The 26,514-nt window shown below is 42.5% G+C and overlaps 1 pseudogene; it reads left to right on the top strand.

Annotated features, from left to right (window-relative positions):
- Window positions 1-24,957: 24,957 nt before the first annotated feature.
- LOC139764001 (small ribosomal subunit protein uS5 pseudogene) lies at window positions 24,958-25,814 on the top strand (annotated as a pseudogene).
- The last annotated feature ends 700 nt before the right edge of the window (window positions 25,815-26,514 follow it).

The following is a 26,514-nucleotide window of genomic DNA, read 5'->3' as shown; positions in this document are numbered from 1 at the left end:
CTCTTGTCCTCTCACTAACCCCTGACTTTACTCCCCAGACATTCCCAAACCACTCTTCCCCTTTACCCTTGAGCTTCGTTTCACTCAGAGCCAAAACATCCAGGTTCCTTTCCTCAAACATACTCCCTAACTCTCCTTTTTTCACATCTTGGTTACATCCACACACATTTAGGCACCCCACTCTGAGCCTTCGAGGAGGATGAGCACTCCCCGCGTGACTCCTTCTTCTGTTTACCATTTTATAAATATATATATATATATATATATATATATATATATATATATATATATATATATATATATATATATATATTTTTATATATATTTTTATATTCTATAAATATATATATATATATATATATATATATATATATATATATATATATATATATATATATATATATATATATATATTTATATATTTATTTATTTTGCTTTGTCGCTGTCTCCCGCGTTTGCGAGGTATCGCAAGGAAACAGACGAAAGAAATGGCCAAACCCACCCCCATACACATTTATATACACACACGTCCACACACGCAAATATACATACCTATACATCTCAATGTACACATATATATACACACAGAGTCACATACATATATACCCATGCACACAGTTTACACTGTCTGCCTTTATTCATTCCCATCGCCACCTCGACACATGTGGAATACCATCCCCCTCCCCCTCATGTGTGCGGGGTATCGCTAGGAAAAGACAACAAAGGCCTCATTCGTTCACACTCAGACTCTAGCTGTCATGCAATAATGCCCGAAACCACAGCTCCCTTTCCACATCCAGGCCCGACACAGCTTTCCATGATTTACCCCAGACGATTCACACGCCCTGATTCAATCCACTGACAGCACGTCAACCCCGGTATACGAGATCGATCCAATTCACTCTATTCCTTGCTCTCCTTTCAACCTCCTGCATGTTCAGGCCTCAATCACTCAAAATCTTTTTCACTCCATCTTTCCACCTCCAATTTGGTCTCCCACTTCTCCTCGTTCCCTCCACCTCCGACGCATATATCCTCTTGATCAATCTTTACCCACTCATTCTCTCCATGTGCCCAAACCATTTCAAAACACCCTCTTCTGCTCTCTCAACCACGCTCTTTTTATTTCCACACATCTCTCTTACCCTTATATTACTTACTCGATCAAACCACCTCACACCACACATTGTCCTCAAACATCTCATTTCCAGCACATCCACCCTCCTGCGCACAACTCTATCTATACCCCACGCCTCGCAACCATACAACATTGTTGGAACCACTATTCCTTCAAACATATCAATTTTTGCTTTCCAAGGTAATGTTCTCGACTTCCACACATTCTTCAAGGCTCCCAGGATTTTCGCCCCCTCCCCCACCCTATGATTCACTTCCGCTTCCATGGTTCCATCCGCTGCCAGATCCACTCCCAGATATCTAAAGCACTTCACTTCCTCCAGTTTTTCTCCATTCAAACTTACCTCCCAATTGACTTGACCCTCAACCCTACTGTACCTAATAACCCTGCTCTTATTCACATTTACTCTTAACTTTCTCCTTTCACACACTTTACCAAACTCAGTCACCAGTTTCTGCAGTTTCTTACATGTCTCAGCCACCAGCGCTGTATCATCAGCGAACAACAACTGACTCACTTCCCAAGCTCTCTCATCCACAACAGACTTCATTCTTGCCCCTCTTTCCAAAACTCTTGCATTCACCTCCCTAACAGCCCCATCCATAAACAAATTAAACAACCATGGAGACATCACACACCCCTGCCGCAAACCTACATTCACTGAGAATCAATCACTTTCCTCTCTTCCTACACGTACATATGCCTAACATCCTCGATAAAAACTTTTCACTGCTTCTAACAACTTGCCACCCACACCATATATTCTTAATACCTTCCACAGAGCATCTCTATCAACTCTATCATATGCCTTTTCCATATCCATAAATGCTACATACAAATCCATTTGCTTTTCTAAGTATTTCTCACATACATACTTCAAAACAAACACCTGATCCACACATCCTCTACCACTTCTGAAAACACACTGCTCTTCCCCAATCTGATGCTCTGTACATGCCTTCACCCTCTCAATCAATACCCTCCCATAAAATGTACCATGAATGCTCAACAAACTTATACCTCTGTAATTTGAGCACTCACTCTTATCCCCATTGCCTTTGTACAATGGCACTATACACGCATTTCGCCAATCCTCAGGCACCTCACCATGAGTCATACATACATTAAATAAACTTACCAACCAGTCAACAATACAGTCACCCCCTTTTTTAATAAATTCCACTGCAATACCATCCAAACCTGCTGCCTTGCCGGCTTTCATCTTCCGCAAAGCTTTTACTACCTCTTCTCTGTTTACCAAATTATTTTCCCCAACTCTCTCACTTTGCACACCACCTCGACCAAGACAACCTATATCTGCCACTCTATCATCAAACACATTCAACAAACCTTCAAAATACTCACTCCATCTCCTTCTCACATCACCACTACTTGTTATCACCTCCCCATTAGCGCCCTTCACTGAAGTTCCCATTTGCTGCCTTGTCTTACGCACTTTATTTACCTCCTTCCAGAACATCTTTTCATTCTCCCTAAAATTTAATGATACTCTCTCACTCCAACTCTCATTTGCCCTCTTTTTCACCTCTTGCACCTTTCTCTTGACCTCCTGTCTCTTTCTTTTATACATCTCCCACTCAATTGCATTTTTTCCCTGCAAAAATCGTCCAAATGCCTCTCTCTTCTCTTTCACTAATAATCTTACTTCTTCGTCCCACCACTCACTACCCTTTCTAATCAACCCACCTCCCACGCTTCTCATGCCACAAGCATCTTTTGTGCAATCTATCACTGATTCCCTAAATACATCCCATTCCTCCCCCACTCCCCTTACTTCCATTGTTTTCACCTTTTTCCATTCTTTACTCAGTCTCTCCTGTTACTTCCTCACACAAGTCTCCTTCCCAAGCTCACTTACTCTCACCACCCTCTTCACCCCAACATTCACTCTTCTTTTCTGAAAACCCATACAAATCTTCACCTTAGCCTCCACAAGATAATGATCAGACATCCCTCCAGTTGCACCTCTCAGCATATTTACATCCAAAAGTCTCTCTTTCGCGCGCCCGTCAATTAACACGAAATCCAATAACGCTCTCTGTCCATCTCTCCTACTTACATACTTATACTTATGTATATCTCGCTTTTTAAACCAGGTATTCCCAATCACCAGTCCTTTTTCAGCACATGAATCTACAAGCTCTTCACTATTTCCATTTACAACACTGAACACCCCATGTATACCAATTATTCCCTCAACTGCCACATTACTCACTTTTGCATTCAAATCACCCATCACTATAACCCGGTCGCGTGCATCAAAACCACTAACACACTCATTCAGCTGCTCCCAAAACACTTGCTTCTCATGATCTTTCTTCTCATGCCCAGGTGCATATGCACCAATAATCACCCATCTCTCTCCATCAACTTTCAGTTTTACCCATATTAATCGAGAATTTACTTTCTTACATTCTATCACATACTCCCACAACTCCTGTTTCAGGAGTACTGCTACTCCTTCCCTTGCTCTTGTCCCCTCACTAACCCCTGACTTTACTCCCAAGACATTCCCAAACCATTCTTCCCCTTTACCATTGAGCTTCGTTTCACTCAGAGCCAAAACATCCAGGTTCCTTTCCTCAAACATACTACCTATCTCTCCTTTTTTCACTTCTTGGTTACATCTACACACATTTAGACAACCCAACCTGAGTCTACGAGGAGCATGAGCACTCCCCGCGTGACTCAATTTGTTTCCCATTTTTTAGAAAGTTAGAAATACAATATATATATATATATATATATATATATATATATATATATACTTCAAGTAAGTTAGTTCCTCTCCTCAACCGCCACACTAAGGCTTGTCTCAAGACCTTGAAGGCCAACAGCATGTGTCCTGTGAATACTAGTCGTAGAAACGTGGGTTGGCTCCATTGATCTTGGTAACAATGAAGATGCAGATGTTAGTATTGTTGTGTCAAAGGATGCAAATTGGGCTACACAAGCAGAAACAGTTATATCTGGTCTGGAAGCTGCACTAGGTCCAGATAAGGTAGATGCTTTCATCAACGTTGCTGGTGGCTGTGCTGGGGGCAATTCTAAGAGCAAAGTGACAGTGATTGTGTCAGCGTCGCGTCGCCTCGCCGCAGTGTATCGAGATAGACTTCCCCAGAACTTTTAAAGGGGAAATAAATGTTATAGTTGTGTTAATGGAGTGATAGTTTTCATGCATGGTGTTTGGACAAGAAAATAGTGAAGTTGGAGAAAAAATGTAGCTTAGACATTGAAGCTTATTGATACAGTGGTGAAATTGATGAGAACTGCTATTGACGTTTGTGTGAATAAATTGTACATTTCCTTTTCCATAGCCAGAGGTTGAACCATTATGTGACATTCATTTTTTTCATTCATTTCAAGCTAAAAGTTTGTTTTCTAAATTGTTTCTTACATTTTTCATATGTATATATATGTATGTGTGTGTGTGTGTGTGTGTGTGTGTGTGTGTGTGTGTGCGTGTGTGTGTGTATGTGTGTGTGTGTGTATATGTATATATATATGTATATTATCCCTGGGGATAGGGGTGAAAGAATACTTCCCACGTATTCCTCGCGTGTCGTAGAAAGCGACTAGAGGGGACGGGAGCGGGGGGCCGGAAATCCTCCCCTCCTTGTATTAACTTTCTAAAATGGGAAACAGAAGAAGGAGTCACGCGGGGAGTGATCATCCTCCTCGAAGGCTCAGAGTGGGGTGCCTAAATGTGTGTGGATGTAACCAAGATGTGAAAAAAGGAGAGATAGGTAGTATGTTTGAGGAAAGGAACCTGGATGTTTTGGCTCTGAGTGAAACGAAGCTCAAGGGTAAAGGGGAAGAGTGGTTTGGAAATGTCTGGGGAGTGAAGTCAGGGGTTAGTGAGAGGACAAGAGCAAGGGAAGGAGTAGCAATACTCCTGAAACAGGAGTTGTGGGAGTATGTGATAGAATGTAAGAAAGTAAATTCTCGATTGATATGGGTAAAATTGAAAGTTGATGGAGAGAGGTGGGTGATTATTGGTGCATATGCACCTGGGCATGAGAAGAAAGATCATGAGAGGCAAGTGTTTTGGGAGCAGCTGAATGAGTGTGTTAGCGGTTTTGATGCACGAGACCGGGTTATAGTGATGGGTGATTTGAATGCAAAGGTGAGTAATGTGGCAGTTGAGGGAATAATTGGTATGCATGGGGTGTTCAGTGTTGTAAATGGAAATGGTGAAGAGCTTGTAGATTTATGTGCTGAAAAAGGACTGATGATTGGGAATACCTGGTTTAAAAAGCGAGATATACATAAGTATACTTATGTAAGTAGGAGAGATGGCCAGAGAGCGTTATTGGATTACGTGTTAATTGACAGGCGTGCGAAAGAGAGACTTTTGGATGTTAATGTGCTGAGAGGTGCAACTGGAGGGATGTCTGATCATTATCTTGTGGAGGCTAAGGTGAAGATTAGTATGGGTTTTCAGAAAAGAGGAGTGAATGTTGGGGTGAAGAAGGTGGTGAGAGTAAGTGAGCTTGGGAAGGAGACCTGTGTGGGGAAGTACCAGGAGAGAATGTGTACAGAATGGAAAAAGGTGAGAACAATGGAAGTAAGGGGAGTGGGGGAGGAATGGGATGTATTTAGGGAATCAGTGATTGATTGCGCAAAAGATGCTTGTGGCATGAGAAGAGTGAGAGGTGGGCTGTTTAGAAAGGGTAGTGAGTGGTGGGATGAAGAAGTAAGAGTATTAGTGAAAGAGAAGAGAGAGGCATTTGGACGATTTTTGCAGGGAAAAAATGCAATTGAGTGGGAGAAGTATAAAAGAAAGAGACAGGAGGTCAAGAGAAAGGTGCAAGAGGTGAAAAAAAGGGCAAATGAGAGTTGGGGTGAGAGACTATCAGTAAATTTTAGGGAGAATAAAAAGATGTTCTGGAAGGAGGTAAATAGGGTGCGTAAGACAAGGGAGCAAATGGGAACTTCAGTGAAGGGCGTAAATGGGGAGGTGATAACAAGTAGTGGTGATGTGAGAAGGAGATGGAATGAGTATTTTGAAGGTTTGTTGAATGTGTCTGATGACAGAGTGGCAGATATAGGGTGTTTTGGTCGAGGTGGTGTGCAAAGTGAGAGGGTTAGGGAAAATGATTTGGTAAACAGAGAAGAGGTAGTAAAATCTTTGCGGAAGATGAAAGCCGGCAAGGCAGCAGGTTTGGATGGTATTGCAGTGGAATTTATTAAAAAAGGGGGTGACTGTATTGTTGACTGGTTGGTAAGGTTATTTAATGTATGTATGACTCATGGTGAGGTGCCTGAGGATTGGCGGAATGCGTGCATAGTGCCATTGTACAAAGGCAAAGGGGATAAGAGTGAGTGCTCAAATTACAGAGGTATAAGTTTGTTGAGTATTCCTGGTAAATTATATGGGAGGGTATTGATTGAGAGGGTGAAGGCATGTACAGAGCATCAGATTGGGGAAGAGCAGTGCGGTTTCAGAAGTGGTAGAGGATGTGTGGATCAGGTGTTTGCTTTGAAGAATGTATGTGAGAAATACTTAGAAAAGCAAATGGATTTGTATGTAGCATTTATGGATCTGGAGAAGGCATATGATAGAGTTGATAGAGATGCTCTGTGGAAGGTATTAAGAATATATGGTGTGGGAGGCAAGTTGTTAGAAGCAGTGAAAAGTTTTTATCGAGGATGTAAGGCATGTGTACGTGTAGGAAGAGAGGAAAGTGATTGGTTCTCAGTGAATGTAGGTTTGCGGCAGGGGTGTGTGATGTCTCCATGGTTGTTTAATTTGTTTATGGATGGGGTTGTTAGGGAGGTAAATGCAAGTGTCCTGGAAAGAGGGGCAAGTATGAAGTCTGTTGGGGATGAGAGAGCTTGGGAAGTGAGTCAGTTGTTGTTCGCTGATGATACAGCGCTGGTGGCTGATTCATGTGAGAAACTGCAGAAGCTGGTGACTGAGTTTGGTAAAGTGTGTGGAAGAAGAAAGTTAAGAGTAAATGTGAATAAGAGCAAGGTTATTAGGTACAGTAGGGTTGAGGGTCAAGTCAATTGGGAGGTGAGTTTGAATGGAGAAAAACTGGAGGAAGTGAAGTGTTTTAGATATCTGGGAGTGGATCTGTCAGCGGATGGAACCATGGAAGCGGAAGTGGATCATTGGGTGGGGGAGGGGGCGAAAATTTTGGGAGCCTTGAAAAATGTGTGGAAGTCGAGAACATTATCTCGGAAAGCAAAAATGGGTATGTTTGAAGGAATAGTGGTTCCAACAATGTTGTATGGTTGCGAGGCGTGGGCTATGGATAGAGTTGTGCGCAGGAGGATGGATGTGCTGGAAATGAGATGTTTGAGGACAATGTGTGGTGTGAGGTGGTTTGATCGAGTAAGTAACGTAAGGGTAAGAGAGATGTGTGGAAATAAAAAGAGCGTGGTTGAGAGAGCAGAAGAGGGTGTTTTGAAATGGTTTGGGCACATGGAGAGAATGAGTGAGGAAAGATTGACCAAGAGGATATATGTGTCGGAGGTGGAGGGAACGAGGAGAAGAGGGAGACCAAATTGGAGGTGGAAAGATGGAGTGAAAAAGATTTTGTGTGATCGGGGCCTGAACATGCAGGAGGGTGAAAGGAGGGCAAGGAATAGAGTGAATTGGAGCGATGTGGTATACAGGGGTTGACGTGCTGTCAGTGGATTGAGTCAAGGCATGTGAAGCGTCTGGGGTAAACCATGGAAAGCTGTGTAGGTATGTATATTTGGACGTGTGTATGTACATGTGTATGGGGGGGGGGGGTTGGGCCATTTCTTTCGTCTGTTTCCTTGCGCTACCTCGCAAACGCGGGAGACAGCGACAAAGTATAAAAAAAAAAAAAAAAAAAAAAAAAAATATATATATATATATATATATATATATATATATATATATATATATATATATATATATATATATATATATATATATATATATATATATATATATATATTTTACTTTGTCGCTGTCTCCCGCGTTAGCGAGGTAGCGCAAGGAAACAGACGAAAGAAATGGCCCAACCCACCCACATACACATGTATATACATACACGTCCACACACGCAAATATACATACCTATACATCTCAACGTATACATATATGTGCACACACAGACATATACATATATACACATGTACATAACTCACATTGTCTGCCCTTAGTCATTCCCATCACTACCCCCCACACATGAAATAACAGCCCCCTACCCCCCAAATGTGCGCGAGGTAGCGCTAGGAAAAGACAACAAAGGCCACATTCGTTCACACTCAGTCTCTAGCTGTCATGTAATAATGCACCGAAGCCACAGTTCCCTTTCCACATCCAGGTCCCACAGAACCTTCAATGGTTTACCCCAGACGCTTCATATGCCCTGGTTTACTCCATTAACAGCACGTCGACCCCGGTATACCACATCGTTCCAATTCACTCTATTCCTTGCACATCTTTCACCTTCCTGCATGTTCAGGCCCCGATCACTCAAAATCTTTTTCACTCCATCTTTCCACCTCCAATTTGGTCGCCCACTTCTCCTCGTTCCCTCCACCTCTGACACATATATCCTCTTGGTCAATCTTTCCTCATTCATTCTCTCCATGTGAACAAACCATTTCAAAACACCCTCTTCTGCTCTCTCAACCACACTCTTTTTATTGCAACACATCTCTCTTACCCTATCATTACTTACTCGATCAAACCATCTCACACCACATATTGCCCTCAAACATCTCATTTCCAGCACATCCACCCTCCTCCGCCTAACTCTATCCATAGGCAACGCCTCGCAACCATATAATATTGTTGGAACCACTATTCCTTCAAACATACCCATTTTGCTTTCCGAGATAATGTTCTCGACTTCCATACATTCTTCAATGCTCCCGCAACTTTCGCCCCCTCCCCCATCCTATGATTCACTTCCGCTTCCATGATTCCATCCGCTGCGAAATCCACTCCCAGATATCTAAAACACCTCACTTCCTCCAGCTTTTCTCCATTCAAACTTACCTCCCAATTGACTTGTCCCTCAACCCTATTGTACCTAATAACCTTGCTCTTATTCACATTTACTCTCAGCTTTCTTCTTTCACACACTTTACCAAACTCAGTCACCAGCTTCTGCAGTTTCTCACACGAATCAGCCACCAGCGCTGTATCATCAGCGAACAAAAACTGACTCACTTCCCGAGCTCTCTCATCCACAACAGACTGCATACTTGCCCCTCTTTCCAAAACTCTTGCATTTACCTCCCTAACAACCCCATCCATAAACAAATTAAACAACCATGGAGACATCACACACCCCCGCCGCAAACCTACATTAACTGGAACCAATCACTTTCTTCTCTTCCTACACGTACACATGCCTTACATCCTCGATAAAAACTTTTCAGTGCTTCTAACAACTTTCCTCCCACACCATATATTCTTAATACCTTCCACAGAGCATCTCTATCAACTCTATCATATGCCTTCTCCAGATCCATAAATGTCACATACAAATCCATTTGCTTTTCTAAGTATTTCTCACATACATTCTTCAAAGCAAACACCTGATCCACACATCCTCTACCACTTCTGAAAACACACTGCTCTTCCCCAATCTGATGCTCTGTACATGCCTTCACCCTCTCAATCAATACCCTCCCATAAAATGTACCATGAATGCTCAACAAACTTATACCTCTGTAATTTGAGCACTCACTCTTATCCCCATTGCCTTTGTACAATGGCACTATACACGCATTTCGCCAATCCTCAGGCACCTCACCATGAGTCATACATACATTAAATAAACTTACCAACCAGTCAATAATACAGTCACCCCCTTTTTTAATAAATTCCACTGCAATACCATCCAAACCTGCTGCCTTGCCGGCTTTCATCTTCCGCAAAGCTTTTACTACCTCTTCTCTGTTTACCAAATTATTTTCCCCAACTCTCTCACTTTGCACACCACCTCGACCAAGACAACCTATATCTGCCACTCTATCATCAAACACATTCAACAAACCTTCAAAATACTCACTCCATCTCCTTCTCACATCACCACTACTTGTTATCACCTCCCCATTAGCGCCCTTCACTGAAGTTCCCATTTGCTGCCTTGTCTTACGCACTTTATTTACCTCCTTCCAGAACATCTTTTCATTCTCCCTAAAATTTAATGATACTCTCTCACTCCAACTCTCATTTGCCCTCTTTTTCACTTCTTGCACCTTTCTCTTGACCTCCTGTCTCTTTCTTTTATACATCTCCCACTCAATTGCATTTTTTCCCTGCAAAAATCGTCCAAATGCCTCTCTCTTCTCTTTCACTAATAATCTTACTTCTTCGTCCCACCACTCACTACCCTTTCTAATCAACCCACCTCCCACGCTTCTCATGCCACAAGCATCTTTTGTGCAATCTATCACTGATTCCCTAAATACATCCCATTCCTCCCCCACTCCCCTTACTTCCATTGTTCTCACCTTTTTCCATTCTTTACTCAGTCTCTCCTGTTACTTCCTCACACAAGTCTCCTTCCCAAGCTCACTTACTCTCACCACCCTCTTCACCCCAACATTCACTCTTCTTTTCTGAAAACCCATACAAATCTTCACCTTAGCCTCCACAAGATAATGATCAGACATCCCTCCAGTTGCACCTCTCAGCATATTTACATCCAAAAGTCTCTCTTTCGCGCGCCCGTCAATTAACACGAAATCCAATAACGCTCTCTGTCCATCTCTCCTACTTACATACTTATACTTATGTATATCTCAGTTTTAAACCAGGTATTCCCAATCACCAGTCCTTTTTCAGCACATGAATCTACAAGCTCTTCACTATTTCCATTTACAACACTGAACACCCCATGTATACCAATTATTCCCTCAACTGCCACATTACTCACTTTTGCATTCAAATCACCCATCACTATAACCCGGTCGCGTGCATCAAAACCACTAACACACTCATTCAGCTGCTCCCAAAACACTTGCTTCTCATGATCTTTCTTCTCATGCCCAGGTGCATATGCACCAATAATCACCCATCTCTCTCCATCAACTTTCAGTTTTACCCATATTAATCGAGAATTTACTTTCTTACATTCTATCACATACTCCCACAACTCCTGTTTCAGGAGTACTGCTACTCCTTCCCTTGCTCTTGTCCCCTCACTAACCCCTGACTTTACTCCCAAGACATTCCCAAACCATTCTTCCCCTTTACCCTTGAGCTTCGTTTCACTCAGAGCCAAAACATCCAGGTTCCTTTCCTCAAACATACTACCTATCTCTCCTTTTTTCACTTCTTGGTTACATCTACACACATTTAGACAACCCAACCTGAGTCTACGAGGAGCATGAGCACTCCCCGCGTGACTCAATTTGTTTCCCATTTTTTAGAAAGTTAGAAATACAATATATATATATATATATATATATATATATATACTTCAAGTAAGTTAGTTCCTCTCCTCAACCGCCACACTAAGGCTTGTCTCAAGACCTTGAAGGCCAACAGCATGTGTCCTGTGAATACTAGTCGTAGAAACGTGGGTTGGCTCCATTGATCTTGGTAACAATGAAGATGCAGATGTTAGTATTGTTGTGTCAAAGGATGCAAATTGGGCTACACAAGCAGAAACAGTTATATCTGGTCTGGAAGCTGCACTAGGTCCAGATAAGGTAGATGCTTTCATCAACGTTGCTGGTGGCTGTGCTGGGGGCAATTCTAAGAGCAAAGTGACAGTGATTGTGTCAGCGTCGCGTCGCCTCGCCGCAGTGTATCGAGACAGACTTCCCCAGAACTTTTAAAGGGGAAATAAATGTTATAGTTGTGTTAATGGAGTGATAGTTTTCATGCATGGTGTTTGGACAAGAAAATAGTGAAGTTGGAGAAAAAATGTAGCTTAGACATTGAAGCTTATTGATACAGTGGTGAAATTGATGAGAACTGCTATTGACGTTTGTGTGAATAAATTGTACATTTCCTTTTCCATAGCCAGAGGTTGAACCATTATGTGACATTCATTTTTTTCATTCATTTCAAGCTAAAAGTTTGTTTTCTAAATTGTTTCTTACATTTTTCATATGTATATATATGTATGTGTGTGTGTGTGTGTGTGTGTGTGTGTGTGTGTGTGCGTGTGTGTGTGTATGTGTGTGTGTGTGTATATGTATATATATATGTATATTATCCCTGGGGATAGGGGTGAAAGAATACTTCCCACGTATTCCTCGCGTGTCGTAGAAAGCGACTAGAGGGGACGGGAGCGGGGGGCCGGAAATCCTCCCCTCCTTGTATTAACTTTCTAAAATGGGAAACAGAAGAAGGAGTCACGCGGGGAGTGATCATCCTCCTCGAAGGCTCAGAGTGGGGTGCCTAAATGTGTGTGGATGTAACCAAGATGTGAAAAAAGGAGAGATAGGTAGTATGTTTGAGGAAAGGAACCTGGATGTTTTGGCTCTGAGTGAAACGAAGCTCAAGGGTAAAGGGGAAGAGTGGTTTGGAAATGTCTGGGGAGTGAAGTCAGGGGTTAGTGAGAGGACAAGAGCAAGGGAAGGAGTAGCAATACTCCTGAAACAGGAGTTGTGGGAGTATGTGATAGAATGTAAGAAAGTAAATTCTCGATTGATATGGGTAAAATTGAAAGTTGATGGAGAGAGGTGGGTGATTATTGGTGCATATGCACCTGGGCATGAGAAGAAAGATCATGAGAGGCAAGTGTTTTGGGAGCAGCTGAATGAGTGTGTTAGCGGTTTTGATGCACGAGACCGGGTTATAGTGATGGGTGATTTGAATGCAAAGGTGAGTAATGTGGCAGTTGAGGGAATAATTGGTATGCATGGGGTGTTCAGTGTTGTAAATGGAAATGGTGAAGAGCTTGTAGATTTATGTGCTGAAAAAGGACTGATGATTGGGAATACCTGGTTTAAAAAGCGAGATATACATAAGTATACTTATGTAAGTAGGAGAGATGGCCAGAGAGCGTTATTGGATTACGTGTTAATTGACAGGCGTGCGAAAGAGAGACTTTTGGATGTTAATGTGCTGAGAGGTGCAACTGGAGGGATGTCTGATCATTATCTTGTGGAGGCTAAGGTGAAGATTAGTATGGGTTTTCAGAAAAGAGGAGTGAATGTTGGGGTGAAGAAGGTGGTGAGAGTAAGTGAGCTTGGGAAGGAGACCTGTGTGGGGAAGTACCAGGAGAGAATGTGTACAGAATGGAAAAAGGTGAGAACAATGGAAGTAAGGGGAGTGGGGGAGGAATGGGATGTATTTAGGGAATCAGTGATTGATTGCGCAAAAGATGCTTGTGGCATGAGAAGAGTGGGAGGTGGGCTGTTTAGAAAGGGTAGTGAGTGGTGGGATGAAGAAGTAAGAGTATTAGTGAAAGAGAAGAGAGAGGCATTTGGACGATTTTTGCAGGGAAAAAATGCAATTGAGTGGGAGAAGTATAAAAGAAAGAGACAGGAGGTCAAGAGAAAGGTGCAAGAGGTGAAAAAAAGGGCAAATGAGAGTTGGGGTGAGAGACTATCAGTAAATTTTAGGGAGAATAAAAAGATGTTCTGGAAGGAGGTAAATAGGGTGCGTAAGACAAGGGAGCAAATGGGAACTTCAGTGAAGGGCGTAAATGGGGAGGTGATAACAAGTAGTGGTGATGTGAGAAGGAGATGGAATGAGTATTTTGAAGGTTTGTTGAATGTGTCTGATGACAGAGTGGCAGATATAGGGTGTTTTGGTCGAGGTGGTGTGCAAAGTGAGAGGGTTAGGGAAAATGATTTGGTAAACAGAGAAGAGGTAGTAAAATCTTTGCGGAAGATGAAAGCCGGCAAGGCAGCAGGTTTGGATGGTATTGCAGTGGAATTTATTAAAAAAGGGGGTGACTGTATTGTTGACTGGTTGGTAAGGTTATTTAATGTATGTATGACTCATGGTGAGGTGCCTGAGGATTGGCGGAATGCGTGCATAGTGCCATTGTACAAAGGCAAAGGGGATAAGAGTGAGTGCTCAAATTACAGAGGTATAAGTTTATTGAGTATTCCTGGTAAATTATATGGGAGGGTATTGATTGAGAGGGTGAAGGCATGTACAGAGCATCAGATTGGGGAAGAGCAGTGCGGTTTCAGAAGTGGTAGAGGATGTGTGGATCAGGTGTTTGCTTTGAAGAATGTATGTGAGAAATACTTAGAAAAGCAAATGGATTTGTATGTAGCATTTATGGATCTGGAGAAGGCATATGATAGAGTTGATAGAGATGCTCTGTGGAAGGTATTAAGAATATATGGTGTAGGAGGCAAGTTGTTAGAAGCAGTGAAAAGTTTTTATCGAGGATGTAAGGCATGTGTACGTGTAGGAAGAGAGGAAAGTGATTGGGTCTCAGTGAATGTAGGTTTGCGGCAGGGGTGTGTGATGTCTCCATGGTTGTTTAATTTGTTTATGGATGGGGTTGTTAGGGAGGTAAATGCAAGAGTCCTGGAAAGAGGGGCAAGTATGAAGTCTGTTGGGGATGAGAGAGCTTGGGAAGTGAGTCAGTTGTTGTTCGCTGATGATACAGCGCTGGTGGCTGATTCATGTGAGAAACTGCAGAAGCTGGTGACTGAGTTTGGTAAAGTGTGTGGAAGAAGAAAGTTAAGAGTAAATGTGAATAAGAGCAAGGTTATTAGGTACAGTAGGGTTGAGGGTCAAGTCAATTGGGAGGTGAGTTTGAATGGAGAAAAACTGGAGGAAGTGAAGTGTTTTAGATATCTGGGAGTGGATCTGTCAGCGGATGGAACCATGGAAGCGGAAGTGGATCATTGGGTGGGGGAGGGGCGAAAATTTTGGGAGCCTTGAAAAATGTGTGGAAGTCGAGAACATTATCTCGGAAAGCAAAAATGGGTATGTTTGAAGGAATAGTGGTTCCAACAATGTTGTATGGTTGCGAGGCGTGGGCTATGGATAGAGTTGTGCGCAGGAGGATGGACGTGCTGGAAATGAGATGTTTGAGGAAAATGTGTGGTGTGAGGTGGTTTGATCGAGTAAGTAACGTAAGGGTAAGAGAGATGTGTGGAAATAAAAAGAGCGTGGTTGAGAGAGCAGAAGAGGGTGTTTTGAAATGGTTTGGGCACATGGAGAGAATGAGTGAGGAAAGATTGACCAAGAGGATATATATGTCGGAGGTGGAGGGAACGAGGAGAAGAGGGAGACCAAATTGGAGGTGGAAAGATGGAGTGAAAAAGATTTTGTGTGATCAGGGCCTGAACATGCAGGAGGGTGAAAGGAGGGCAAGGAATAGAGTGAATTGGAGCGATGTGGTATACAGGGGTTGACGTGCTGTCAGTGGATTGAGTCGGGGCATGTGAAGCGTCTGGGGTAAACCATGGAAAGCTGTGTAGGTATGTATATTTGCGTGTGTATGTACATGTGTATGGGGGGGGGGTTGGGCCATTTCTTTCGTCTGTTTCCTTGCGCTACCTCGCAAACGCGGGAGACAGCGACAAGTATAAAAAAAAAAAAAAAAAAAAAAAAATATATATATATATATATATATATATATATATATATATATATATATATATATATATATATATATATATATATATATATATATATATATATTTTACTTTGTCGCTGTCTCCCGCGTTAGCGAGGTAGCGCAAGGAAACAGACGAAAGAAATGGCCCAACCCACCCACATACACATGTATATACATACACGTCCACACACGCTAATATACATACCTATACATCTCAACGTATACATATATGTGCACACACAGACATATACATATATACACATGTACATAACTCACATTGTCTGCCCTTAGTCATTCCCATCACTACCCCCCACACATGAAATAACAGCCCCCTACCCCCCAAATGTGCGCGAGGTAGCGCTAGGAAAAGACAACAAAGGCCACATTCGTTCACACTCAGTCTCTAGCTGTCATGTAATAATGCACCGAAGCCACAGTTCCCTTTCCACATCCAGGTCCCACAGAACCTTCAATGGTTTACCCCAGACGCTTCACATGCCCTGGTTTACTCCATTAACAGCACGTCGACCCCTGTATACCACATCGTTCCAATTCACTCTATTCCTTGCACATCTTTCACCTTCCTGCATGTTCAGGCCCCGATCACTCAAAATCTTTTTCACTCCATCTTTCCACCTCCAATTTGGTCGCCCACTTCTCCTCGTTCCCTCCACCTCTGACACATATATCCTCTTGGTCAATCTTTCCTCATTCATTCTCTCCATGTGAACAAACCATTTCAAAACACCCTCTTCTGCTCTCTCAACCACACTCTTTTTATTGCAACACATCTCTCTTACCCTATCATTACTTACTCGATCAAACCATCTCACACCACATATTGCCCTCAAACATCTCATTTCCAGCACATCCACCCTCCTCCGCCTAACTCTATCCATAGGCAACGCCTCGCAACCATATAATATTGTTGGAACCACTATTCCTTCAAACATACCCATTTTGCTTTCCGAGATAATGTTCTCGACTTCCACACATTCTTCAATGCTCCCGCAACTTTCGCCCCCTCCCCCATCCTATGATTCACTTCCGCTTCCATGATTCCATCCGCTGCGAAATCCACTCCTAGATATCTAAAACACCTCACTTCCTCCAGCTTTTCTCCATTCAAACTTACCTCCCAATTGACTTGTCGCTCAACCCTATTGTACCTAATAACCTTGCTCTTATTCACATTTACTCTCAGCTTTCTTCTTTCACACACTTTACCAAACTCAGTCACCAGCTTCTGCAGTTTCTCACACGAATCAGCCACCAGCGCTGTATCATCAGCGAACAAAAACTGACTCACTTCCCGAGCTCTCTCATCCACAACAGACTGCATACTTGCCCCTCTTTCCAAAACTCTTGCATTTACCTCCCTAACAACCCCATCCATAAACAAATTAAACAACCATGGAGACATCACACACCCCCGCCGCAAACCTACATTAACTGGGAACCAATCATTTTCTTCTCTTCCTACACGTACACATGCCTTACATCCTCGATAAAAACTTTTCAGTGCTTCTAACAACTTTCCTCCCACACCATATATTCTTAATACCTTCCACAGAGCATCTCTATCAACTCTATCATATGCCTTCTCCAGATCCATAAATGTCACATACAAATCCATTTGCTTTTCTAAGTATTTCTCACATACATTCTTCAAAGCAAACACCTGATCCACACATCCTCTACCAAGCAGCTGAACCATTGTTTAACTAATTATTCAACCCAGACCGTTGTATAACACAACATTACTGTTGTAGCAGCGTTGATTATGGGCTTATACTACAGGGATATCAATGGAATTTCTTCTGCTGGAGACAACTGTGTGGGGAATAGAACAACAGGCCGTAGCCGAGAACTGAAATTTGTGTATTTATTGGCTTGAGATTTTGTAGTGTGTATGTGTGTGTGTGTGTGTGTGTGTGTGTGTGTGTGTGTGTGTGTGTGTGTATGTGTGTGCGTGTGTGTGTGTGTGTGTGTGTGTGTGTGTGTGTGTGTGTGTGTGTGTGTGAATGTGCACGCGCTTCTTCATAATGATTTCTGTGATCTTATGATGTTTTCTGATGAATTTGTTTCTTTTTTCTTTACATATTTTCGTCTGTCTGTGTCTTTCTGTTTTCCTGTTCCTCAGTTTCTGTCCACCACAACCTCAGCCCCTTTTTCTCCCCCTCCTCTCCCCCTCACCAGGACCCCACTGCTGAACGACCTACCTCAGACGAGGCCCTGCCACACGCCAGACACAGCATAGGAGGAGTGTGTGTGTCATCACCAGGGAGGGTGGTGAAGCGCAGGTACGATCATGATGGTGATCGTGTGACGCTGACCAGGAATCTATGTTATCACCCGACTGAAGTGATCCTGCTGACCCAGGGGATTACATCCTCCTCTGCGGGGATTAAATGACTCCATCTGTCTGGAATACTTCATCTGTAGGATGTATCTTCCATATCAGTAACTGTGCACCAGACTTACAATAATTCGAGGCAATTTTCCGTTCTTTCCTCTGTGTCCAGCTCTTACATTGCCAGTAATTTTCCTTTATCTGCTCATTTACACAATCATAAACCAACTTATGATAATCTCTGTAACTTAAATCATGTAAAAGGTAGTATTGGAACCTGACCAGCGTAACTGCCAATTCAGTTCGTCCTTCTGGTTAATCACTCTGAAATCTTTGTCTGTCATTCATATGAGGTTCTTGTCTTCTGCTTTTCCATATGTATATTGTACAGCGTTCATATCGGTAAAGCTTTGATCATAGATTATTAAAATAGCAGGATTATCCCGTAATCTCCAACACTGATTCATTGAAAATGAAATGGAAATTTTACTGCATAATGAAATGGCTTTTGGAATAAACCGTTGAGCATTATGGAGTGTGGTCAGGCCTGCCTATAACTCTGCCTCACCACCTGCCTGATGTTAGTCTTACCTCCACTAAACAGGTAAAAATCCATCATGACATCACCCCTCATGGGCTGAGAACCTCTGACTGAACCCTAAGTGTCAGGACGACCATACACGTCATGTTAAACATCAACGATGCAGTGTATTAGTTAATTCATTACCGAGATTTATACTGTGGCATGTGGTATGAACCCATGGAACCATGTTGAAGATGATGGAAGCGTCTGCCAGGAACGAGGGGAGTGAGAGTATCTGGTCGCGACACGAAAATGATATCTTCTCGTCGTGTTTCTGAGACGCAGTTTTAATCTGTGGTGTGTGACGATTGTGACATAGGGAAAGTGAGTCGTCTTTATATGGCCTGTGGAGGGCAGGTGTGTCTGTCTGGTCATAGCAGAAGGAAGACAGGCGTTTCGGTATTGATAAAAAGGAAAGAAGGATGTTCAGAGATGACACAGGGAGAGTAGGGATGTCTTGAAGTAATAAGGGGTATCGGTATGTCTGACGTACATACAGAAATGGAAGGGGAGTAGTTATAGATTCCTGTAGGTTAAAGAAAGTGTATGCAGATGGTGGTGCTTTGGACGTGACGATAGGAGAGGCGAAGGTACTGTGTGACATGAGTGAGGTGGTGTCTTATGGTAACAGAGGTAGGATGAAGGCGTCTGGCACTGTTATTTGAAGAGCCTGAGCTACTGCATGTGACGTAGGATGCATATTGATATCTGATAACAGCAACCCGGGAAAGTGTGTGTTTAAAGGGTGACTCTGGGCGGGCAAGAGAGCTGACAGCTGTGGGTCTGGGTATCTGAGTAAATGGACGAGAGGAGTGGCTGGGAACCACTTGGGGACTGCTCTCTAGTAGTTATATGGGGATATTTAGGGCATTCTGCTAGTGACACAAGGAAGATAGAACATCTGGACATGACATGAAAGTTGGGGGATCTTAACACATTATGGGATAACTGTTTAGGAAACGTAGAGGAGACGGAATTTCTGGTAGTGATATAAGATGACAAAATAACATAGAGTCGTTGTGAGTCTGATGTCGGCTTAAGCAGGCGAGCGGTGGTTGGTGTTGACATAGAGAGGGCCACAAATGACTTGAAGGGCCACATGACTAGGACACTGAAGGTTCACAGAGCTGATGAGTGCCACAGTGACGGGTCACACAAGGACTGAGCTGAGGCGGCTCATGACATAAGGAGGATATGTGCAGCTGGTGGTAAGAACCGGAGGACATAGGGAAGGTGAGGGTATCTGAGGGTAATACAGGATGGATGGTGGTGTCTGATGGTGAGAACGGGGATGGTGAGGTTATATCTAATCGAGATAGTAGGGAAGGTGGATATAACCGATTGCTGCAGTAGGCAGGGTAGGTATATCTGGTTGTTACGGTAGGGAGGGTAGGTATATCTGGTTGTTACGGTAGGGAAGGAAGGTATATCTGGTTGTTCCAGTAGAGAAGATGGGTATATCTGATAGTTACAGTAGATGGGCAGATGTATCTGATAGGAAGATGACAAGGATGAAAATATGTGTCCTGACCTCATAGGAAAGGTAGATATGTGTCCTGAAATCACAGGGAAGGTTTGTATGTGTCCTGGTCTTGCAGAGAAAGCTGGTATGTGTCCTGGTCTCTCAAGGAAGGTATGTATGTACTATGGCCTCAGAGAGAAGATCGCTATGTGGCCTAGCTTTACAGTGAAGGTTAGTATGTGTCCTGACCTCAGAGAGAAGGTTAGCATGTGTCCTGGCCTCAGAGAGAAGGTTAGCATGTGTCCTGGCCTAAGAGGGACGGTAGGTATGTGCCCTGGCCTCATAAAGAAGGTAGGTATGTGTTCTGGCCTCACGGGGTCGGTAGGTATGTGTCCTGGCCTCACAGGAAAGGTCGATATGTGTCCTGGCCTCAAGGGAAGGTTGGTATGTCCTGGCCTCGCAGGGAAGACCGTTGCGTGTCCTGGCCTCAAACGGAAGGTGTATGTATTATACGCAAAATACATATGATACACTGTTATATACTTTTATATATGATAACAACTTGATGGATAATGAAGACATTTACAGAGTCCTTTTGACTTGAGAAGTTTCATTACGAAATATCTTATTTTGATCTTCCTTTTACGTAGCCATATATTCCGATGTCATGCATGCTAATTACTTTGGATTATCTTTACGTGCCATGAATGCATCTGACTGATTATGCAAATGATTATGATATTACTTACGATGAAATATATATCATAGTTAAATCTGTTGTGAAGCAATCTCGTGAGCTGCCATGTTAAAGCAATAGCCGTAATAAGAGATTGTGTTGCCATGGTGGTAGGATATTCTGTTGTACATTATATGAGAACCAGAGAAGAATGGGAATCATGAACTGTAACATATGCTACAATGGAGAGGAAAATACACGAGAAAATGTTACATATTTGACTTGCATGTTCAATTCTTTAATGGAGTCTCATTACATTTGGTTTGACGAAGGTGTTCATTCATGAAACATTGAAATACTGATTTCTAAACATTGGTACACCAAGATATACGTTAAGTGGTTTTGGTAATACAATGCATAGCATCTACGCAACAAATGGAAAAGCAAGATTTTTCACATATCACAATTTCATTTACTATACTTAATAGCGAAATAGCACCAGGAAACAGACGAAAAATTGCCAATCAACTCAATACATATATATATATGTATATATATATATATATATGTTAATTGACAGGCGTGCGAAAGAGAGACTTTTGGATGTTAATGTGCTGAGAGGTGCAACTGGAGGGATGTCTGATCATTATCTTGTGGAGGCTAAGGTGAAGATTAGTATGGGTTTTCAGAAAAGAGGAGTGAATGTTGGGGTGAAGAAGGTGGTGAGAGTAAGTGAGCTTGGGAAGGAGACCTGTGTGGGGAAGTACCAGGAGAGACTGTGTACAAAATGGAAAAAGGTGAGAACAATGGAAGTAAGGGGAGTGGGGGAGGAATGGGATGTATTTAGGGAATCAGTGATGGATTGCGCAAAAGATGCTTGTGGCATGAGAAGAGTGGGAGGTGGGCTGTTTAGAAAGGGTAGTGAGTGGTGGGATGAAGAAGTAAGAGTATTAGTGAAAGAGAAGAGAGAGGCATTTGGACTATTTTTGCAGGGAAAAAATGCAATTGAGTGGGAGAAGTATAAAAGAAAGAGACAGGAGGTCAAGAGAAAGGTGCAAGAGGTGAAAAAAAGGGCAAATGAGAGTTGGGGTGAGAGACTATCAGTAAATTTTAGGGAGAATAAAAAGATGTTCTGGAAGGAGGTAAATAGGGTGCGTAAGACAAGGGAGCAAATGGGAACTTCAGTGAAGGGCGTAAATGGGGAGGTGATAACAAGTAGTGGTGATGTGAGAAGGAGATGGAATGAGTATTTTGAAGGTTTGTTGAATGTGTCTGATGACAGAGTGGCAGATATAGGGTGTTTTGGTCGAGGTGGTGTGCAAAGTGAGAGGGTTAGGGAAAATGATTTGGTAAACAGAGAAGAGGTAGTAAAAGCTTTGCGGAAGATGAAAGCCGGCAAGGCAGCAGGTTTGGATGGTATTGCAGTGGAATTTATTAAAAAAGGGGGTGACTGTATTGTTGACTGGTTGGTAAGGTTATTTAATGTATGTATGACTCATGGTGAGGTGCCTGAGGATTGGCGGAATGCGTGCATAGTGCCATTGTACAAAGGCAAAGGGGATAAGAGTGAGTGCTCAAATTACAGAGGTATAAGTTTGTTGAGTATTCCTGGTAAATTATATGGGAGGGTATTGATTGAGAGGGTGAAGGCATGTACAGAGCATCAGATTGGGGAAGAGCAGTGCGGTTTCAGAAGTGGTAGAGGATGTGTGGATCAGGTGTTTGCTTTGAAGAATGTATGTGAGAAATACTTAGAAAAGCAAATGGATTTGTATGTAGCATTTATGGATCTGGAGAAGGCATATGATAGAGTTGATAGAGATGCTCTGTGGAAGGTATTAAGAATATATGGTGTGGGAGGCAAGTTGTTAGAAGCAGTGAAAAGTTTTTATCGAGGATGTAAGGCATGTGTACGTGTAGGAAGAGAGGAAAGTGATTGGTTCTCAGTGAATGTCGGTTTGCGGCAGGGGTGTGTGATGTCTCCATGGTTGTTTAATTTGTTTATGGATGGGGTTGTTAGGGAGGTAAATGCAAGAGTCCTGGAAAGAGGGGCAAGTATGAAGTCTGTTGGGGATGAGAGAGCTTGGGAAGTGAGTCAGTTGTTGTTCGCTGATGATACAGCGCTGGTGGCTGATTCATGTGAGAAACTGCAGAAGCTGGTGACTGAGTTTGGTAAAGTGTGTGGAAGAAGAAAGTTAAGAGTAAATGTGAATAAGAGCAAGGTTATTAGGTACAGTAGGGTTGAGGGTCAAGTCAATTGGGAGGTGAGTTTGAATGGAGAAAAACTGGAGGAAGTGAAGTGTTTTAGATATCTGGGAGTGGATCTGTCAGCGGATGGAACCATGGAAGCGGAAGTGGATCATAGGGTGGGGGAGGGGGCGAAAATTTTGGGAGCCTTGAAAAATGTGTGGAAGTCGAGAACATTATCTCGGAAAGCAAAAATGGGTATGTTTGAAGGAATAGTGGTTCCAACAATGTTGTATGGTTGCGAGGCGTGGGCTATGGATAGAGTTGTGCGCAGGAGGATGGATGTGCTGGAAATGAGATGTTTGAGGACAATGTGTGGTGTGAGGTGGTTTGATCGAGTAAGTAACGTAAGGGTAAGAGAGATGTGTGGAAATAAAAAGAGCATGGTTGAGAGAGCAGAAGAGGGTGTTTTGAAATGGTTTGGGCACATGGAGAGAATGAGTGAGGAAAGATTGACCAAGAGGATATATGTGTCGGAGGTGGAGGGAACGAGGAGAAGAGGGAGACCAAATTGGAGGTGGAAAGATGGAGTGAAAAAGATTTTGTGTGATCGGGGCCTGAACATGCAGGAGGGTGAAAGGAGAGCAAGGAATAGAGTGAATTGGAGTGATGTGGTATACAGGGGTTGACGTGCTGTCAGTGGATTGAATCAAGGCATGTGAAGCGTCTGGGGTAAACCATGGAAAGCTGTGTAGGTATGTATATTTGCGTGTGTGGACGTGTGTATGTACATGTGTATGGGGGGGGGGTTGGGCCATTTCTTTCGTCTGTTTCCTTGCGCTACCTCGCAAACGCGGGAGACAGCGACAAAGTATAAAAAAAAAAAAAAAAAAAAAAAAAATATATATATATATACATATATATCATACAAAGCTCCAACAGCCAGGATCGAACCTGGGACCCCTTGTGCAAGAGGCAGCCATGCTAACCGCTAGGCTAAGGGACTGTATAATAGGAAACAACTATTCGAAATACTAAGTACTCGAATACCCTTCGTCTCACCATTGTGAGACGAAGGGTATTCGAGTACTTAGTATTTCGCATAGTTGTTTCCTATTATACAGTCCCTTAGCCTAGCGGTTAGCATGCCTGCCTCTTGCACAAGGGGTCCCAGGTTCGATCCTGGCTGATGGAGCTTTGTATGTTCTATGAAGGTGCGCGTTCATATACACTTTATTCGTATTCATATAACTCCGCGTTGTACAGTCAGGTTCGGTAAAACGCTATCAGCTGGCTATGTGTTCTGTTCGGAAACAACCGATAGACCCCGTTGCTCACCATTGTGAGACGAAGGGTATTCGAGTATTTAGTATTTCGAATAGTTGTTTCCTATTATACAGTCCCTTAACCTAGCGGTTAGCATGCCTGCCTCTTGCACAAGGGGTCCCAGGTTCGATCCCGGCTGTTGGAGGTTTGTATGTTCTATGAAGGTGCGCGTTCATATACACTTTATTCGTATATATATATATATATATATATATATATATATATATATATATATATATATATATATTTCTTTCTTTTAAACTATTCGCCATTTCCCGCGTTAGCGAGGTAGCGTTAAGAACAGAGGACTGGGCCTTTTTTGGAATATCCTCACCTGGCCCCACTCTGTTCCTTCTTTTGGAAAATAAAAAAAAAAAAACCGAGAGGGGAGGATTTCCAGCCCCCCGCTCCCTCCCCTTTTAGTCGCCTTCTACGACAGGCAGGGAATACGTGGGAAGTATTCTTAATCCCCTATCCCCAGGGTATATGTATATATTTATATATATATATATATATATATATATATATATATATATATATATATATATATATATATATATATATATATATATATATATATATATATATATATATATATATATATATATATATATATATATATATATATATATATATATATATATATATATATATATATATATATATATATATATATATATATATATATATATATATATATATATATATATATATATGTCCGTGAGAAGTCCTCTACAATGGCAGACTCTGGATCTGGCCGTGGAGGCTTCAGAGGTGGTTTTGGCTCACGTGGACGAAGAAGAGGTCGTGGCCGCGGCAGTGGACGTGGACGAGGTCGTGGCAAGGAAGATGAGAAGGAATGGGTTCCTATCACCAAGCTTGGTCGTCTAGTTAGAGATGGAAAGATTAGGAGTTTGGAGGATATTTATCTGTGTTTCCTTCCTATCAAGGAGTTTGAGATCATTGACTTCTTAGGAACACAACTGAAGGATGAAGTGCTGAAAATTATTCCTGTCCAGAAGCAGACACGTGCTGGACAACGTACGCGTTTCAAGGCCTTTGTTGCAATTGGGGACTTCAATGGACATATTGGTCTGGGTGTGAAGTGTAGTAAAGAAGTGGCCACTGCTATACGTGGTGCCATCATTTTGGCCAAATTGTCCATTGTATCAGTTAGGCGAGGTTATTGGGGTAACAAGATTGGCAAGCCTCATACGGTACCTTGCAAGGTGACTGGTAAGTGTGGGTCAGTTTTGGTACGACTCATTCCTGCTCCCTGTGGCACTAGCATCTGTTCCCAAGAAACTTCTGCAGATGGCTGGTATTGAGGATTGCTATACCAGTGATCGAGGGCAAACGGCTACATTGGGTAATTTTGCGAAGGCCACATATACAGCAATAGCCAAGACTTATGCTTATCTCACGCCTGATTTGTGGAAGGAGACTGTCTTCACAAAGTCTCCATACCAAGAATTCACAGATTATCTAGCAAAATTCCACAAGATCAGCTCTGAACAGCGCCAGGTAACAAAATTGTATTAATGGGCTATTGCACTCAAATAAATGTGCGCAGGTAAAATGTGCTTTTAATTATTCACTTGCTCTTGATACTGATGTGAATTTCTATCATTGGTGCCGTCAATTCCTCACAGATGAATGGGTCTGTCAGTGTGTAATGACTCACTTTTAACTCCTGTGTTGTTTTGAAGTGTTTTAACACCTGTAAATTAGGGGATAGGGGAGAAAGAATACTTCCCACGTATTCCCTGCGTGTTGTAGAAGGCAACTAAAAGGGAGGGGAGCGGGGGGCTGGAAATCCTCCCCTCTCAGTTTTTTAATTTTTTCCAAAAGAAGGAACACAGAAGGGGGGCAGGTGAGGATGTTCCCTCAAAGGTCCAGTCCTTTTTTCTTAACGCTACCTTGCTAACGCGGGAAATGGCGAATAGTATGAAGATATATATATATATATATATATATATATATATATATATATATATATATATATATATATATATATTTTTTTTTTTTTTTTTTTTTTTTGCCGCTGTCTCCCGCGTTTGCGAGGTAGCGCAAGGAAACAGACGAAAGAAATGGCCCAACCCACCCCCATACACATGTACATACATACGTCCACGCACGCAAATATACATACCTACACAGCTTTCCATGGTTTACCCCAGACGCTTCACATGCCTTGATTCACTCCACTGACAGCACGTCAACCCCGGTATACCACATCGCTCCAATTCACTCTATTCCTTGCCCTCCTTTCACCCTCC

The sequence above is a fragment of the Panulirus ornatus genome, chromosome 48 (assembly GCF_036320965.1).
Source record: "Panulirus ornatus isolate Po-2019 chromosome 48, ASM3632096v1, whole genome shotgun sequence".
Taxonomy (NCBI): Eukaryota; Metazoa; Arthropoda; class Malacostraca; order Decapoda; family Palinuridae; genus Panulirus; species Panulirus ornatus.
The sequence above is the reverse complement of the archived record's forward strand: the minus strand, read 5'-3'. Positions and strand labels throughout refer to the sequence as shown.